Source organism: Lepisosteus oculatus, chromosome 14 (assembly GCF_040954835.1).
Source record: "Lepisosteus oculatus isolate fLepOcu1 chromosome 14, fLepOcu1.hap2, whole genome shotgun sequence".
In the NCBI taxonomy this organism is placed as follows: Eukaryota; Metazoa; Chordata; class Actinopteri; order Semionotiformes; family Lepisosteidae; genus Lepisosteus; species Lepisosteus oculatus.
The window spans coordinates 6,028,014-6,046,556 of record NC_090709.1 but is presented as its reverse complement, the minus strand read 5'-3'; the positions used below and the strand labels follow the sequence as shown (position 1 = coordinate 6,046,556).

General features: G+C 39.1%; 1 non-coding gene across 1 annotated transcript; it reads left to right on the top strand.

The window, feature by feature from the left end:
* The first annotated feature begins 7,253 nt into the window (after positions 1 to 7,253).
* Positions 7,254 to 7,325, top strand: trnaa-cgc (transfer RNA alanine (anticodon CGC)). Its single transcript has one exon. It is a non-coding gene; the product is annotated as a tRNA-Ala (tRNA).
* The last annotated feature ends 11,218 nt before the right edge of the window (positions 7,326 to 18,543 follow it).

The window sequence follows — 18,543 nt, the reverse complement described above, 5'->3', positions numbered from 1 at the left end:
TATTTTTTAATTGTTTTTTTGACTGTAATCAAGTGTTGTGCTCACTAGGCAGGCCTCCTGACCTTTCACAGTCATGCTTTGTTGTGTGCAACTTTAATTATCTTTTTAGGATTTTTTGAACATGGCAACTTCCACCGAGACGGGTGGGGGGTGTGGGGGTGCTCTTCAATAGCTTTTTCATCTATACACACAAACGGATGTAACCAAGACACTCAGAACCTGTCACGCAGGGGCTGACTGCTGAGGATAGGGATCCAATGCGGTGCCCTTGGTAGGGTTGGCGCGAGACGCAGGCGTAGTCGGAGTAAACAGGCAGGGGCCCGAGTCCGGGAAGGCGTAGTACAGGCGTAGGCACAGAATCGACAGGCGAAGGCGTAGTCGAGGGACTGGCAGGGGTCGGAGTCCGGGAAGGCGTAGAAGTTGCGTCGGTAGGCAGAGGCGTAAATGAAGAGACAGGCTGGGGTCAGGATCCGAGAAAGCGTAAAACAGGCGAAGGTACAAAATCGAGTGGCTAAAGCAGTTGTCGGAAAAGCGGGGTCGAGGTCCAGGGGAGAAGTCATAGTAAGGCAAAGGCGTAGTTAGTAGGTAAGCTCCGGGAGAGAATCTCAATCGTGAGCAATGACCGGGGGACAGATGAGGGTTTAAGTAGAGGACTGATTGACATGTGCACGTTTGGTATGGGGAGAGCTCGAGGGAATGCGGGAGCGCTTGCCTGCGTGAGGGAGATTCATGACAGAACCAACAGAATCAACCTGAACTCATAGAAAAACAAGAATGCCCCCGAGACACCTGCACCACCCTCCTGGACCACTCTGGTATCAACACCCCCAAACCCATCCATACCAGCTTACAAGATTCAGAATCGGTGCAACCCTCCAACCTGGACCAAGAGCAGGATGGGACAAGAACCTGCACCACACTACGTACACAGGTTTGTATTTTTGGCTGAAGATGAAAATGTCTAACATAGATTGTTTTGGTTCTGGCAAACAATAAAAATAGTTGTTAAAATCCAAACACACATAATGAGATCACTCTCTGTCAGTATGTGTAACATTCTGGGTCTGGGCTCCTTTGTATTTGGGCTAAAGAGAGTTCAACAACATTTATTAAATGCACTGACATCATAATCTGACAAGATCCATTGTTTAGGGGAGAATTGACCACCCACTGTCCCCCTGGTATCGTGAAGCTCATTGTCCTTTAGCTTTCCAAAACCAGAATCACTTGGGACTCCGGGGGGATCGGTGTATGCAAAATATGAATTCCTTATGCAAGAAATTGTATATGGTCAATATAGCGATCATATCTTATCAGCAGATGGTAATCTCCAAGGAACAAGTAATAGGTTTATTACACGCTGAAAAATGATCAAATGATTGATGAACCCAAGTGATTTGAAAGAAATGTTAAACAACTCAAAGCGAGGTTGTATAAGGTTAGGGGAGCTGTCTGGTGTGTAAAACACCTGGTTGCAGCACTGTGGCTGTTGTGCTTGAAGAGCTATTGACTCGTGAAGAGCACGATGTACTATCCCCATGTACCGCCTGTCTAATGGTGCCATATTGAAAAACTCATAAAAAAATAAAGAAAGGGGCCACAACCACAGCAAGGTTGTATAAGGTTCTGGGGGCTGTCTGGTGTGTAAAACACCTGGTTTCAGCAGTGTGGCTGTTGTATTTGAAATGCTATTGAGCCATGAAGATGACCCACCTGTCCCAGTGTATTACATGTAGTGTTATCTTCAGAAAATCATAAAAAAATAAAGAAAGGGGCCACAGCCACAGCAAGGTTATATAAAGTTAGGGGGCCTGTCTGGTGTGTAAAACACTTGGTTTCAGCAGTGTGGGTGCTGTATTTGAAATGCTATTGAGCCATGAAGACGACCCACCCGTCCCAGTGTATTACCTGTAGTGTTATCTTCAGAAACTCATTAAAAAATAAAGAAAGGGGCCACAGCCACAGCAAGGTTGTACGAGGTTCGGGGGCCTGTCTGGTGTGTAAAACACTTAGTTTCAGCAGAGTGGTGCTGTATTTGAAATGCTATTGAGCCATGAAGACGACCCACCCGTCCCAGTGTATTACCTGTAGTGTTATCTTCAGAAACTCATTAAAAAATAAAGAAAGGGGCCACAGCCACAGCAAGGTTGTACGAGGTTTGGGGGGCTGTCTGGTATGTAAAACACTTGGTTTCAGCAGAGTGGGTGCTGTATTTGAAATGCTATTGAGCCATGAAGACGACCCACCCGTCCCAGTGTATTACCTGTAGTGTTATCTTCAGAAACTCATTAAAAAATAAAGAAAGGGGCCACAGCCACAGCAAGGTTGTACGAGGTTCGGGGGCCTGTCTGGTATGTAAAACAGTTGGTTTCAGCAGAGTGGGTGCTGTATTTGAAATGCTATTGAGCCATGAAGACGACCCACCCATCCCACCTGTAGTGTTATCTTCAGAAAATCCTAAAAAAATAAAGGTTCCATAACCCAAAACAAAGCTGGGAATAGTCAGATGACCTGCTTAGTGTGCAAAACACTTACCTGCAGCATTGTGGGTGCTGTGGTTTAAATGCTATTGGTTTGTGAACAGAATACCCCTATCCCAGTGCATTGTGCCACATTAAATAAAAGCAAGAGAAAAAGAGATTCAGAACACAAAGCTGTGTCAGTGTTCTGTGTAAAAAATCGGTTTGAACATCATGGGAGCTGTTTTTAATAAGCTGCTGAGTAAAGAATATTTTAATCTTCCTGCTGTCAGTAGTATTTTCAATATAGTTGACCCTTACCTGAATGAAAACAGGACGTAAAGGAAGGGTTTCAGAAATCAAACAAAGCTTTATTCGCGTGCTTACAGTCTGGGTAATTGGAGACTGCGCTGTTCTGCTTCCTATGGTCATATACGGGTTTTTCGCATGAAGCCGTATTGAACAGTATTTCTCGCTTTGTGGACGTGTGCACACAGCGGTCCCCCGGGTTCCAGTTCGTGCGTAATTACGCATCGATGAAAAACCGGAGGTTTAAAAAAAGATAATTAGCTCACCGATAGATTGATGTAAAGGCTGTGGAAATATCCACAAGTCGTGGTCTTTAAAATGCTTTTGGTTTGAAGGCGTTCTGTGCTTCCATTGCGGAGATATGGACAAAAGCATATTCGTGCTTGGTCAAAAAATGTCATAAAAACGAAAAAGTAAAGGCTGAGAAATCATCCACAATGTATTTTATACACAAAGCAAGTGTTTTTGTAACTCTAAGAGATTTCGTGAAAGCGCTACAGGCGTGCCAAAATCGTTTTCGAACTTCAAGCTAACTTTACCCCGGTATTTTAATCAAGACCCGTCTCGCCAGAACCTGGGAGATCCGGCGGAGTTTTTCTTCAATCGACTTCTCGGAATCATCTGTCCGGTTTCGGAAAACTTCTGAAACTTCGTGCACGATCGATCTAAGCACAGTCTCCATGAAAGAGTGCACCTCAGTTTCCAGATTAAGCAACAGATTCTCCATTTTTTTCAGAGTCGATCGGAAAAACACAAACAATTCCTGCAGCTGCAGTCGCTGTAAACACGTGGGTTTGAACACAGAAAGCGAAACGTGGTCAAACAGAGGACTTCCGGGTTATCAGATGAACTTTCCTTAGTGACCGTTGCTATGAACCACAAAAATATTAGTTCAGGTGGGTAGCTGCGTCAGCATGCGTAGGCTGCAAAGGAACAAGTAATAGGTTTATTCCATGCTGAAAAAAAGAAGAAAGAGAACACAACGTTTCGGCCGTGGAGCCTTCTTCAGGTGTCGACACCTGAAGAAGGCTCCACGGCCGAAACGTTGTGTTCTCTTTCTTCTTTTTTTCAGCATGGAATAAACCTATTACTTGTTCCTTTGCACAAAAATATTAGTCGAATAAAAATAATCTGAAAAAATAGATATTTGCGTTATATTATAGTGTAACATATACGGCCGACATTTTTTTTATATTAAATGTGTAAATAATTTACAAATACAACTACAGGAGCAGAAATGGATACAAGAAAAAAACACGTACAGAAAAAAAATTAACTGCCAGAGGTAACGATGTAAATGATATTTTTTACATATATCAAATGTTTTCCTTGCTTAAGCATTTTTTTTCATTTTTATAGAATTTAAATAATATTTCAACTCCATATGAAAAGTACTAAAAAGGGGAGTATTATTGGACCATTTTGATTTTATGAATGTGAAAATTACTAAGAATGACTAATAAATTTGCTATAAATAAATGTTTTTTTAAAAGTTATCTTACACAGTACAATATCAAAGTCCTTAAACCTAAAAAAAACACCTTTAAATGCCTACAAACAAAATTGTGCAAGTCCGTCCAAACCAACTTCACACACACCTTACAACTAAATGTACCAAAGGTTCCCTTTCAGCCCGACAAAAAATGCACAAATCATCCTGCTCATGCTTAAATAAGTACTTTAGAGAGTACTTATTTAACTGGATAAAAACTATGAACAATTTTAAATGATATCTTTTTAACAATATCCAACAAGAGTTGTCCAAACTAACTTCCAATTTATATTTTCAAATGGTGCAATCCAAAAAGATAAACTTGACGCACATGCCTTTCCTGTATAAAGTAAAAATCATCTCTCATTTTTTTACAAAGCAAATCGCTTTTCTTTTTGCAACATTTCAAATACCATTAATTTCATAGAAACATCTACCTTAATTTCTTATTTATTCCGCACATCTGCAGTCACTCTTTACATGTCTGCATTGTTTACTTGTACGTTGTCTACTGTTTGTACAGTATATTGTCTTGATGCACTGTCTGTACTTTGTGTAAAGTATATCTATATCTATATCTATATCTATGTTCTCGCAGTCTCCTTCCTCACCGCTCCTGCTCGCTCGACACTCAGTCTCTATGCCTGGGCTCGTTGAATGTCTGTCCAAGTCTTTTGGATCTTAATGACTATATGAACAAAAAATAATTTCAGGTTTACAAATTTGACACCTACTCAATTCAGAGTGCACATGTTTCTTGTTACAGAGGGGAAAAAATGCACATGAAATTTCTCATGCTCACCTATAAGGCTCTGCATGGCTTTGCACCTCATTACCTGTCTGAACTATTATCGCCCTACTCCCCACCTCGCAACCTTCTCTCTTCTAATTCTGCTCTCCTAACTGTTCCCCAAGCCCATCTACATTCTGTGGGTGACAGGGCTTTCTCCTGTTGTGCCCCCAAGCCCTGGAACTCTCTCCCCAAGGATATCACAGAGTCACCTTCTCTAAACTACTTCAAATCCAGACTCAAAACCCTCTTCTTCAGAAAAGCCTTTACTGAACTGCTTCCATTCTTCACCCCTCTGCTTTTCTTAGTACCACCATCCACGGTCTCCTCTATATATTGTAATTGTGTTTTATCTTGTATATTTTTATTTATTGTTTTTGTCATTCTGTAAAGAGCTTTGAGAAGCCTCCTTTTAAGGCGCTTTCCCCATGTACCCCATGTATTAAGAAGACCCCCCTACTCCAGTATATTACCTGTAGTGTTATATTAAAAAAAATCATAAAAAAATAAAGAACACTTTCACAACCCAAAGCAAGGTTGTATAAGGTGAGGGGGGCTGTCTGGTGTGTAAAACACTTGGTTGTAGCATTGTGAATGTTGTGCTTCAAATGCTATTGAGTCATGAAGAGGACCTCCCTATCCCAGTGTATTGCATGTCTAATCGGTGCCGTATTGAAAAAATCATAAAAAAAACTGAAAGAGGTTTCACAACCCAAAGCAAGGCTGGGAAAGGTCAGAGGACCTGCTTAGTGTGTAAAACACTTACTTGCAGCATTCTGGGTGCTGTGGTTTAAATGCTATTGGCTTGTGAACAGCATCCCCCTATCCTAGTGCACAGTGCCACATTCAATAAAACCATGAGAAAAAGAGATTCACAACCCAAAGCTCTGCCAGTCTTCTGTGTAAACAATCATGGACATCATGATTTGAACATCATGGGTGCTGTTTTTAAAAAGCTGTTGAGTAAAGAACAGGAATTTTCCTGCAGAATGAAAACAGGAAATAAAGAAAGGGTTTCAGAAATAAAACAAAGCTTTATTCCCGTGCTGACAGTCTGGGTAATTGGAAACTGCTGTTCTGCTTCCTATGGTCATATATGGGTTTTTCCCATGAAACTCTATTGAGCAGTATTTCTGCGTTGTGAACGTATGTATGTATACAGCGGTCCCCCAGTGTTCCAGATGGTGCGTAATTGCGCATCAATCAAAACCCTGAGTGTCAGAAAAGAATAATAAGCTCACTGATATGTTTATTTCAAAGTCGTGGTCTTTAAAATGCATTTGGTTTAAAGGCGTTCTGTGTTATATGATATGTGATATGGACACAAGAATATTCGTGCGTGGAATAAAAAGACAAACTGAAGGCTGTGAGAACATTCACAATGTACTTTATACACAGAGCAATTGTATATACAAAGCAATTGTTTCATAAAAACGCTACAGGCGTGCCAAAATCGTTTTCGTACTTCAAGCTAACTTTACCCCGGTCAAAGTGATGAAGACACAGACATTCAATGAAAACGAATTTGATTCACTCAAGGCTCAGCTCTTTTGTTGTGATGTCATTTTAATTAATGTTAGCTGTGATTAGATGTCGTTTTTGTCTCTTTTAACTTAAGAGTTAAAGAGTTTAAGAGTCTGCTCCTTTCTTCCTGGTATAGAAATAACATGTTCCATGTTTACAACCACCACTATAAATTATTTGTTCAGCTCTAACGCCTGTCTGCGTTGACAAGGCATCTCAAAATGACATATTAAATAAGAACACGATCCTTCCGGTTACCATTCCTGTGGTTGGAGCGTTGTTTCGCCCTTTTTCGTTCTTCTACAATATTTACAAACAGGGATTTATCACTGGAGTTGTACAGAAGAAGTGTGCATCGGTCCATGAAAATCATCAGTACTGCTGTTGTTCTATGCGTAGTTTAACCGAGAGCACTTAAAAGATGCAAAAAGCTTTCAAAGAAAACAGAATTGAAAGACAGTAGAGTAAGGAGGTAAAAAAGCACTCCCCCGTCGAGGAATTAACCACCGTCGCCCGTGTGACTGGATATAAAAATAACTGATTCGTTTTTGCCCAGTCTCTGGAAGCTTCAATGCAATTATTTTTTCTTCCTTATTTCTTCATTCCCATGAATTTACTCTGTAGTAGAGGAAACACAAAAGTGGGAAATTGCAGGCATTCTCCGTGAGCACACACCACTGGGGATGTAGCTCAGTGGTAGAGTGCATACTTCGCATGTATGAGGTCCCGGGTTCAATCTCTGGCATCTCCATGTGTTTTATATTATTGTGCTCACATCGCAATCTTCTGTTGAGTGAGAACTCTTTGTCGGTGTTCATAGAGACAGGTTTACACAATTAAGTTCAGTCACACACGAAGTGCTACAGTGTTGCTCTGCTGTTTTAGATGTACTTCCAAAGCATTTAGTTCTGTTAACTACAACAAATGATTTGAACAAATTTAACGTCATATTCAGGAAATCTAGAGAACGTCTCCACACTTGTCGTGGCTGTTGAAGAAATCACCTGTTAAATCTCACCTTGGATTTCTTGAGAGATCATTCAGCGAGCGAGTCCTCCCTCTGGACTCCGCACTAAACTGAAAGCTGTGCGAACTCCTCACTGCGTGTCCTGTACTGTTACAGGTGCTCTCGTGTAGATGTGGAGCACAGCCATAAGGACACTTTGAACTTTTTCCGTATGTGAAGGAAAATTCAAAAGAGCATGAAAAGTATGGACTGTATAAAATATCCATTGGACAACTCGAGAAAGTACTGAAGGACTAAACAATGACTTTTGATGATTACAAGAGATTCAAGAAACACAACCGTCTGCACACGGGCTTGGATCCTGAACGCTTAAGTTAAGACAAAGCGAAGGATACGAACTGTAAACTCTCTTACAGTTTGTGAAATAAAACAATTTCTTACTTTCTTAATAATTTCTTACTGCTGATAGATGATTTATTGCATTTTAACAAAATTAAACTGTTATTCACACACTCTAACGAAGATAAACGTTAGTGTCTTCAGGTGTGTGAGCCCATTTCTAATAAGAATAAAAAATAAGTTATATAAATTGAATTGTTCTACTTTTTATACTTACATAGTCTTATTAATATTTCAGTTAAATATTTTCTTCTGTAGTAATACTAGTCTCGATTTACAATTTTTGGACATGGTGCATCTTAATTAACTTTGTTATTAGTTTCGGTTTTGGAAAATCGCGCCCAGAAGCTACCAAAACTGGTAATGCAATAGCAGCCTTCTGGGTGGTAAACAAAAAGTATTTCTTGGTATGAATCCTAGCTCATTTATAGGCGGCATTCTAGGACTTCTCGCTTCAGAAATCCTGTCAACGCATCTTACGTTTCTACTCCATCAATATCAGGAGTGTTATCACTACCAAACGCTAAGAATAGATCCTGGCAATACTTTATGAGATCTTCGTTGGAAAATTGTTTATTTTATTTTTTTTAAATATTTTCAATACCATCCAAAAAGTCAAGTTTCAATTGTATGCAACTGATGAGATCTCTCTTCGATGGAAGTTATAAGTACATCCAAAACACGTTTCTTGTGGATCCAGAAGAGGATCATTATGAGGCTCAAAACATGCCCGTCTCTTCTTTTTTTGAGGACGAATTGATTATTGAGGTGTAATCATTGGTTCAAAGCCCAAATCATCTGCTATTGCTGTTGTTTCTTTGATAGTTTCTTCAAATCCTTCAATTGATCTTCGATATCGAGGGATAATATCATACAAGTTGTGGTTTTCTTTTAATCACCAATTTTATTAAAATTTCACCTTCTTTTACAGATGTCTTGCATGTATCACAAGATATAACAGTCCCCTTGCGTCCTCAGGTAAAATGTTTTAAAAAGTACAACAAAAGTACAATATACTAAACAGCATTTATGGTTACATGTATATTAAAATGAAGGTACATATACAGAGATATTAAAATACAATTGTACAGTCCAAACCTAATAATGCCTGTGAAGTTCTCCACCAAATCTGCACTGTAATTTTGAAGTATGATAGCTGAGAATGCAAGGTGAGTATGAAATTCAAATTAATTTCTTGGAAGCTGCTGATGTTGGTCGTTATTGAGCATTCCAGATCATATTCACTTAAGTACTAAATTGATTACTTCTTGTAGCTTTAAACGAGCACAATATTTGCATTTCTTGCAAATATCAAGATGTTTTAGGTGTCACTGAGAACAATAATCCAGTTTGAGCAGATATTATGCTTACATGGGAATCACAAGACGTGCTCCTCTAGGTGGGCTTGAACTACCAATCTTCCGCTTAAGAGAAAGAGTAACAAGAACCAATGTTTTGCCAAGTAATTTGAAGACCTAGATAAAGAAACGTGGTGCAGAATGAAGAAGCACGGACAGGGTTTGAACCCTCATAGCCAAGATGTCCACCTACTATACGATTTTAATGGAGGCATACATGTTTCCATGGGATATTTACTCCTGCTTCCAAACCAATATGCCGCAGCGATATCTGATGATGATACTGTCACTGGTTGTGAGCCATGTGTTTCAGCTGTCAGCCTACTATACCATGTTCAACCAACGCTAGAATATTACTGTTGTAGTAGAGGAGCAAGAGAGAAGCAGTCGGTAGAGCTGGTGACCCTTAAGTTCAGAATTGTGGATTCAAGGTTTGTTTGTGTCCTTTCTGATCCCTCTATTCTTTTAGTAGGACAGTGCAAGCAAGACGTTATAGCGTACAGTGACAACCCAATGTCTTATGTGCTTTGTGTAATTCAGCTTTCTTACCACTTTGGGGCTCGATTCAGATATCGTTGTTAAAGCAAGGGGCGAGCAAAGGCTTTCCTAAATCAAGGTTGGTCTGCTCACAAGTAAATAGAAACACTTGAGCGTTTACTGTATGAAGACCACACTTTGTCAAAATACTGCTGTTTCTTAATTTCACATAATGGTATTTAGACGGGGCAAAGTAGTGTAGCCCTTGTGCAACTTTGATTAGCGTTTGTTATTCGGTTTTGAGGTTTGAGGAGCGTGATGCAAATCGAGCTTGCGAATAGAAAATGAAACAGGAATCATTTCTTGGGCTAAGAAATCCAAGAAGCATGGAAACCTGTGGATTTTAACACTACAGAACACTCACAAATCGCAGTGTTGCTGCTTTTATATTTCGGTCTTTGACTTTTGAATGCACACCTTACCGGAAATCTTTCTTCACTTACAGACAGCTCAAGAAGTTCTTAAGGCAGAAATCGGAGCCCATCTAAAAGTTCCTTTCTGCTAATCACATTTAAGTATTGACGAAGCATTTTCCTGCCCATCATGTTCTTGAAAAGCGGTTTCTCTGTTTTCCTCCTATTGTCATTGTCAGCACAATAAGACAGGAACAATGCACAAAAAATAAAAAAGTAGCTGTCAGAGTGGGATTTAATCCCCTGTTTCCATTCAGAGACCAGAACACCCAACCAAGATGGAAGACATCAGTTCTCAAGTCTGACACCTTAGACCACTCAGCCAACCAATGACAAAAGCTGTGCTGAATTCACCAGTAGTTCACTAAACTGAGTTTCTTCCTTGAACATATTTGCTTGTTTACAGAGTAAATTGCAAAGTCCAGGTGTGCAAAGCTCATGGAGACTTATTCACAAACACTTACTGCTGTAATAAATGCAAAAGGATCTTCCACAAAGTATTGGTTGGGGGGGGTTCACCAGGGTGTTGTAGGTTTATTAGTTTCAATTATTTTTCCAAAATGTTTCTCTTGAATTTTGTTGGTTGCAAGGTCACATTAAGGATGGAAAGACATCTGACATGATTTATCTTGATTTCTTTTTGATCACAAAAACCTGCAATTTCAATAAAGGTGTGTAGACTTTTTATATCCACTGTACAGTCACTTCCTTTGTTAAGCGCCATGGGGCAACCTAGTTATTGTGAAAGGCGCTATATAAAAATTAATTTAATTTAATTTAATTAATCCAGAGCATCAAGGCACTTTACAAAACATGCATAGGAAAGTAGAGTATAAATGTGTAAAACCGTAGTTTCTGAAGTAACTGCTTGGATAATCCAACTGCCACTGTTGTTACTGCTTCTGCTGCTAATACTACTACTGTTACCACTACTACTACCATGACTTCAGATTCTTATACTAATTCTGATACTAATACTCCTGCTACTACTACTGCTGTCATTACTAGTAATAGTGATAAAAACAGGGCTCTCACAGATCTGTGGATGTGGGTCTGGACTCTAGAAAGTGGTTCCATTCGCAAACAGCTCTGGACCTCAACACCTGTTGATGGGTCACTTCTGTCAGACACACCAGTGGAGCACAAGTCCACCTACACACACACTCACACACACTGACAGATATACACCCACACACTCACACACATTATCACACACTGACAGACACACATCCAAACACTCACATACAGACACTACACAGACTCACAGACACACACATAGACACTACGAATACTTATAGACACACATCCACACACTCACAAACACAAATTCACACACTGACAGACACCACACACTCCTCACAAACACATACGCTCATAACTACAAATACACTATAAATAACACTAATACAAATACCAATTATATCGCAACAGTAACACTATCACTAAGACTTACACTATCATCATCACCAACACTGACACAAAATACTACTACACTTATAATACTAATAATAACAGTAATTCTATCAATAAAACTAACATGACTACTAGTAAATAATCTAACCTTATCTATATAATTATCACTAATATTAACAGGAATACTAGCATTAAAACAATCAGTAGCACTATCATCATTAATACTCACATGAACACTAGCATTAATGTTAAAACTACTGATTGTACTCACACTAATATTAACATGAAGACAATATTAGTATTAGTTGCTATCCGTGACGTCACACCGCTCTTTGTGACGAAGTCGAGACACCTAGCAGTGCACAGTGACTTGGCGCCTGTCGCCGTGGTTACCATTCTTATGATTTGTAAACAGTGGAAAAATACATTTAAGCTTTACTTACACAAATTTGTCAACTTGGAATATAGTTTTTAAGAATTTTTCAACTTGGAATATAATTTTTAAGCTCTAGCATACAATTCCTAAACAATTATTTGAATAATAATTATTTAATTTCGGATTGAACATTATTAACACTAAAGGCGCTATTGTAATTGATCGATACAGGCTGTATTGACTGTTTTCTAGATATTTAAAACAGGGTCAAAACGGGAAAAGAATTAGTACTCACCAATCAGTGAAGTTAATCGATTATTCTACGGTTCTTCAGTTGAATTAATTGGTTGTCGATAGATAAGTGATCAATAAGTCTCCTCCGTGCGCTCCGCGCGCCTCCCGCGGTCTCGCTCTCTGATCCCGGCGCTCTGGCCGGTGAATGTGACATCACAGCGCTCTTTCTGACACGGCAGAGCGCGTCTCCGCTGGAGGAGACTCCTGTCCGGAGCCCGGGGGGCTTTTCATACACATATAACATCTCCAAAAATAAAGGCGATTCATAACAGCTGGAAATGGAAAGCGACAAACCGAGGAATAACATTTATGAAACAAAAAAAATAGTTTACTTCGCAGACTAATGCGTTGTATAGCATACTCCCGTACAGCAGAAGAGAAAGGGCACAAGTCCCTGTAATTAGCGTTTTACACGAATCTCCACAGAACAGAAGCCAGGAGGATCAGACTCCTGATCCTGGAGGTTGAAGAGCATCTCCTGGTTTTATTTCCACTCGAGCTCTCAGTTCCTCAGCCAGTTTGATGATTTAATTAACTGTATAACTGTTATCAGACTCTGTTTAACTGTATATTTATAGGACTCTCCGTGAGAGACCTTTGGGAGACGCTGTATCCCAGGGCTGGTGTGGAATAACACACATACAGGTCTTCTGTGTGATCTGAGTCCCACTGCTCAGAGCTACAGACTGGTCAACTGGTCACTATTGTAGACAAGACCATCAGTCTGCTGCTGCTGCTGCTAATCATATTACATTTATAAGAGTGGCAATACTGCTGTTCATTAAATCAGTAAAAATAATAATAATAGATAAACACATATTGCTCAATTTTCAGTAAAACACTTCTGACACTAAGAGGCTGTGAGGAAGGAGAAAAGGGGGAGATGTGACCTGAGTCCAGGCTGTTCTGTCTGATATTATTAATGGAGCAGCACTGATTGTCTGAATGTCCTCTGGTTCTGAATTGTCGGGATAAAGAGAAGGATGGAGATGAGCTTCTGTCTGTTCAGGAGGGAGGAGTTTTGGTCAAGTACTGAGGGACTCAGAGCTCTGTGTGTGAGTCTGAGCTGTGAATCTGACTGAGAGGAGAAAATATTTTTGTTTTATTCTGCCTCTGAGAAGTCTTTTCCTTTGCCAAGCAATGTAACATCCCCTTCAGATACTCTGCACAGACTGTCAGAGTGAGAGAAGAGGAGAGAGAGATGGACAGATAAGAGCACACACAGCGAGAGATACAGGATGGGGGAGAGAGAGGAGAAAGAGCAGGAAGACAGTGCAGGTGTTCAACCACACTGTGACCACAGGAGACAGGAGGCTTTTCTCAGCTGCTGAGGAGCTCAGTGCTCATGGCCACTCAGGGTGAGAGGCTCTGGCAGCAGTCAGGTCTGGGAGCTTCTCCTCATACTGACACTGGAGCTCTGAGAGTCAGCCTCCATTCTGACAGGAACAGCCCCTCCTGTTCAGCCCTGAGAGACACCATGAGAGAGCTGTGTGGGGAGAGGACCTGTCACCCTGTAGAGCTCTGAACACTGGACTCTCCTGTGTCTCCCTGTGCAGCACTGGAGCTCTGAATACTGGGCTTCCTGTGTGTCTCTCTGTACAGCTCAGCTCTCAGCTGCCTCATCACACTGACACCCACAGCCTCACAGTACAGCCTGGCTTCCTGTGCTGGAAGAGCTTGGAGGAGCACAAACCACAGTCTCACTGCAGGGTCTGACCTGAGGCTCCAGTACAGCTCTGCCTTAAATCACTGCTGTATTAACAATTAACAAAAAATATGATTTTTTTTTATTTCATAATTTTGTTGCTTTTTCAAATTTGAAACTGACTCCTGCTCTGTGGCTCCTGCTGCTGCAGCTATTATGGTGAAGCTGTAACACAAGAACTCTGCTATATTGAACAGGAGAGTTTAAATACAGCACAACTGCTAATACTACTACTGCTACCACAACTGCTGCTGCCACTGATACTACTGCTACTACTAATATTTTACTGCTGCTCCTACTGCTGCTCCTACTACCTATAATAATAAAGAAGAGGATGTGAGTTGTGCCCTCACACTGTTCAGACTGGTGGTGTATCAGTGTATCAGTATCAGTTCAGCTCCACTGTGCTGTTAGAGAGTCTCAGTCATGCAGTTGGCTCCACACAGAGAGACACTGGGGCCACAGCTGGAGGGGTTGGAACATCTCTGTGGACTGGAGCTGCGCAGAGACAGACACGGGGTCTGAGGGACTCAACTGGAAGAGCTGCTGTCCACCAGGCTCAGTACAGAGGGGACAATCATTGCTGAGCTTTTCTTTCTTTTTCATTTAAATTATTGATCACAGTCACAGGACAGCCAGTTCTTATTCAGTCCACCTTGTCTCTGTATTCCTGTGCTGACCTGAGTGACCTCACTGCCACCTTGAGCACAGGCTCTCCTCACACTGCCCTTGACCATGACCAGAAGACATTACTGTCTGGAGACACAACAACTCTGTGAGTCACTGCAGGACACCAGTCATTGGACACTGCCTGACACAGACAGCAAGACAGGACCATATTCAGGACACCAGTCACTGGACAATGCCTGACACAGACAGCAAGACAGGACCATATTCAGGACACCAGTCACTGGACACTGCCTTACACAGACAGAAAGACAGGACCACGTTCTAGACACTTCCTGCTACAGACAGCAAGAATTACAGGACAATATATACATAATTGATTATCTTGATACTGATTTTCAATTATAATACTTGTCTAGAACTGCAAAGATTTTTTTTTGTTTAATATCTGATCTCTTCCTGCCCCTGTAGCACCTGCGGCCCTGCTGTCTGTATCTGTATCTGTGTTTCCTCCAGTGAGACAGGAGAGCTGCTCCTGTCTCTCCTCTCCTCCGCGCTGCTGGGAGTATCTTCAGGGAGAGGAAACAGTGATGTGTCTCTGATATATATGGAGAAGACTGAAAGGGCCCTGTGTGATTGGCGTCCCGCCTGTGTGAGAGGTTCCTGCTGTCAGTCTAAAAAGGCAGTGCTGTGTGTGATTGGCGGGGCGGGGGGCTGTGTTGTTACTGGGGGTCTGGGGTGCGGAGCAGCAGCTCAGTTGCCCTGTGGGCTCAGGGTTGAAGACAGGGGTCTCAGCTGCGCTCTGTCCTGATGACAATGGAGAGCTGCCTGTCCATCTTCTCTCTCGCTGTCCTGGTGCTGCACAGCTCAGCCAGTAAGTGACCAGTCTTCACCTGTCCAGACAGACAGACAACAACTGGAATTAAATTAAGTAAAGTTTTGATGGAAATGGAGCAATAAGTGGGTTGAACAATTTTAAATGTTTAATTTACATTCAGCTTTGTGGGTATTCATCAAAAATATTATAACTGTATTTTATCTTGGTCTGTAAGTAAGGAAATATAATTAGATGTGTCTAAATATAATTAGTTGCTTTTAATTTTTATTGGATTTTTTAAAAATATTCTTAAGATTTCTAAATATTATATAATAATAATGTTATAGATGGATACAGCAGAAGCTGGCCATTATCACCCTCTATTGATAATTTGTGAAAACATGGAGTGTATAAAATCTTTAAAAAGTTATTTAACTTACTCGTTACTGTAATAATAAACTTTATATATAAGTGACAATTTGAGTGATATGCTGTGACATGTGAAAAAGTCTTCATTTACTCAAAAACAAAAAAAGTGTGAGCAATAAAAAATGTTTCTAGAATAATATCATATTGTACAGGATGATTCAGAAATACCCTGGGTTGTTTATTGTTTTATTGTGTTCAATTCTGACTCCTCAGTATTGTATTATTACAGACTGGTGCATTAATAGAGATACACACGTTTTTAAATAGTGGATTATTACTGAGACTGATATTAAATTATTACAGACTGATGTATTAATAGATATACAGTAAATGTGTTATTACCACCTAAAGTGTTTATGCTAGAGAATTAAGACTGGAGTTTTAATGCTGCCATTATATCTTTGGTGTATTCAGACAGTCCAGGTTTCTATCAGTAAGCTGTGTGATATTCAGTTGCTGTGAAAACAAGTAGTACCTCTAGGTGTTATAAGAATATGTGTTCCAATATGATAGGAAGTTATGAATGTGAATTCTTCATTTTAAAGACATACAATTACATTTTGAAAATGTATTTTCAGTCATAGGACAATTACCTCTTGTGTTTTTATAGTGTGAAAATAAAATGTGTATACTGTATGTATTTGTATTTGTATACCTTGTTCATAAAGACCAGGCTTGCTTGTTTTCACATTGAAAAGCACAGGCTGGTAAAAGTTACATTCATTATTGGTTTATAAGCTATAAAATGAAAAATATTAACAAAATTGTGGAAATTCTTAGTATTGTAGGTGTATTATTATTAACTGGGGTCTCATCAGAAACTGAGGTGTAACATTAATAACATGAACAACTACAAGACATTGTAGCATTACAGGAAGAATTAAAAAATGGTAGTTGTGGTTTGTGTTTATACAGGATTTGCTATTATTTAACAGCTAAATAATTTAATTTGTGTTTTTAGGTTAGTTATCTAATGACAGGTTTTTTTGTAAATTGTGAAGTTTTAATAAGAATGCTTTAATGTTTTTGACTACATAATCTGAAATTATTATCAAATGCAATTATATAAGTATAAGTAATACAAATTAAATATTTAATTACATGTTATCATACAAATTAAATATTTAAAAATTAATTCGTAATCACAGGACTCAAGTTTAGATTTTTGAGCAGTTGCTCAGGACAACATCACAATAAATGTATCTGTGCCTATATGTTAAACCTGTTGAATTCAATTAAATTCAACTGTATTGTCATTAAACTTACACAGGTGCATAGTATAATGAAAAGTGTTTCTCATTAGTCACTCAATACAATAGACAATAGACAGTAACACAATAGCAAAAACAGTAACATGTAATAACATAACATAAATAACATGTAATCAAGTAATCAAAACTGTGCAAAATTCCACAAACAGAGAATATATAACAGGACAAAAACAGTGCAAGGTAATTATTGAAAAAGTGCAAAAATAGTATGGTTAAAAATAGTATGGTTAATTAATAAATATTAAATATTATTATGACCGGTACAGTTTTACTGGGCTGTCTGGTATTTTTGAAAAATGTTGTTCTTTAATATAATTTAATCTGATGATCATGTGTTAAGTTTAGATGTTGGCAGGTAAAGGCTAGAAAATCATTGTCAACAATTCACATACAGACAATGGGAATATACACCTCACACACATTTCAGCACAACATGTGAAGTACCTGTCAGCCTCTGACTACTGTTGTGACCACAGGTCCCAGTAACACAGAAACACTGGTCCCAGGACTTGGAAGCCACAGAGTTAGTACAGTGTCCAGTATAGTGACCACAGTCTCCTGGAACCCAGGACCAGCCATCTGAGATTCTACAGTCATTACAGCCACTGACCACCGTAGTGACCACAGTATGCAGAAGCGCTTTTCTGTTTAATTTAAAACTCAGCTTTATGGATATTCCTTAAAATTATAATTGATTTTATTCTGGTGCTATAAATAAGGAAAAATAATAAACAATTTGCAGTATTAACAAGAATTTCACCTCTACAATTAATCATAATATTAATTCAGCTTATATGTTTTTTAAACTATTTTCTATTAATGCTGTATTAATAGTTTTATATGCAGTTATACACTATTACACACAACACAGACTAAGGATAATGTTTTTTAAGTACTAACATATAATTATTATAACTATTAATATAGTAGATATTTATCAACTTTATCAAAAATGTTGTACAACTTGACAATCCCTTATCTATTACCATAATAATAAAAAACAAAATATTGGTTGTAATTTGGGTCATGTGATAACACTTGTGGAAATTTTCCCATTTGCAAAAAAAAAAAGGAATACAAATGTTTTAACAATAATACAACGTCTTCAAAATATTTACCAGGGGTTGTTTATTTCATTGTGCTCAATTCTGCCCTCTCTAACAGGTATAATAACAGACTAGTGTATTAACGGAGATCAGTTGTTTTTAAACACTGTTGTATTGATTGGACTGATATTTTATTTTACACAATGATGAATTAATATGTTTTATTAAAGTAATTAACTGATGTGTTATTAAACACTGGAGTATTTTTAGACTAATATTTTAACTGAGATAAGTGTGTTATTAAATACTAGAGTATT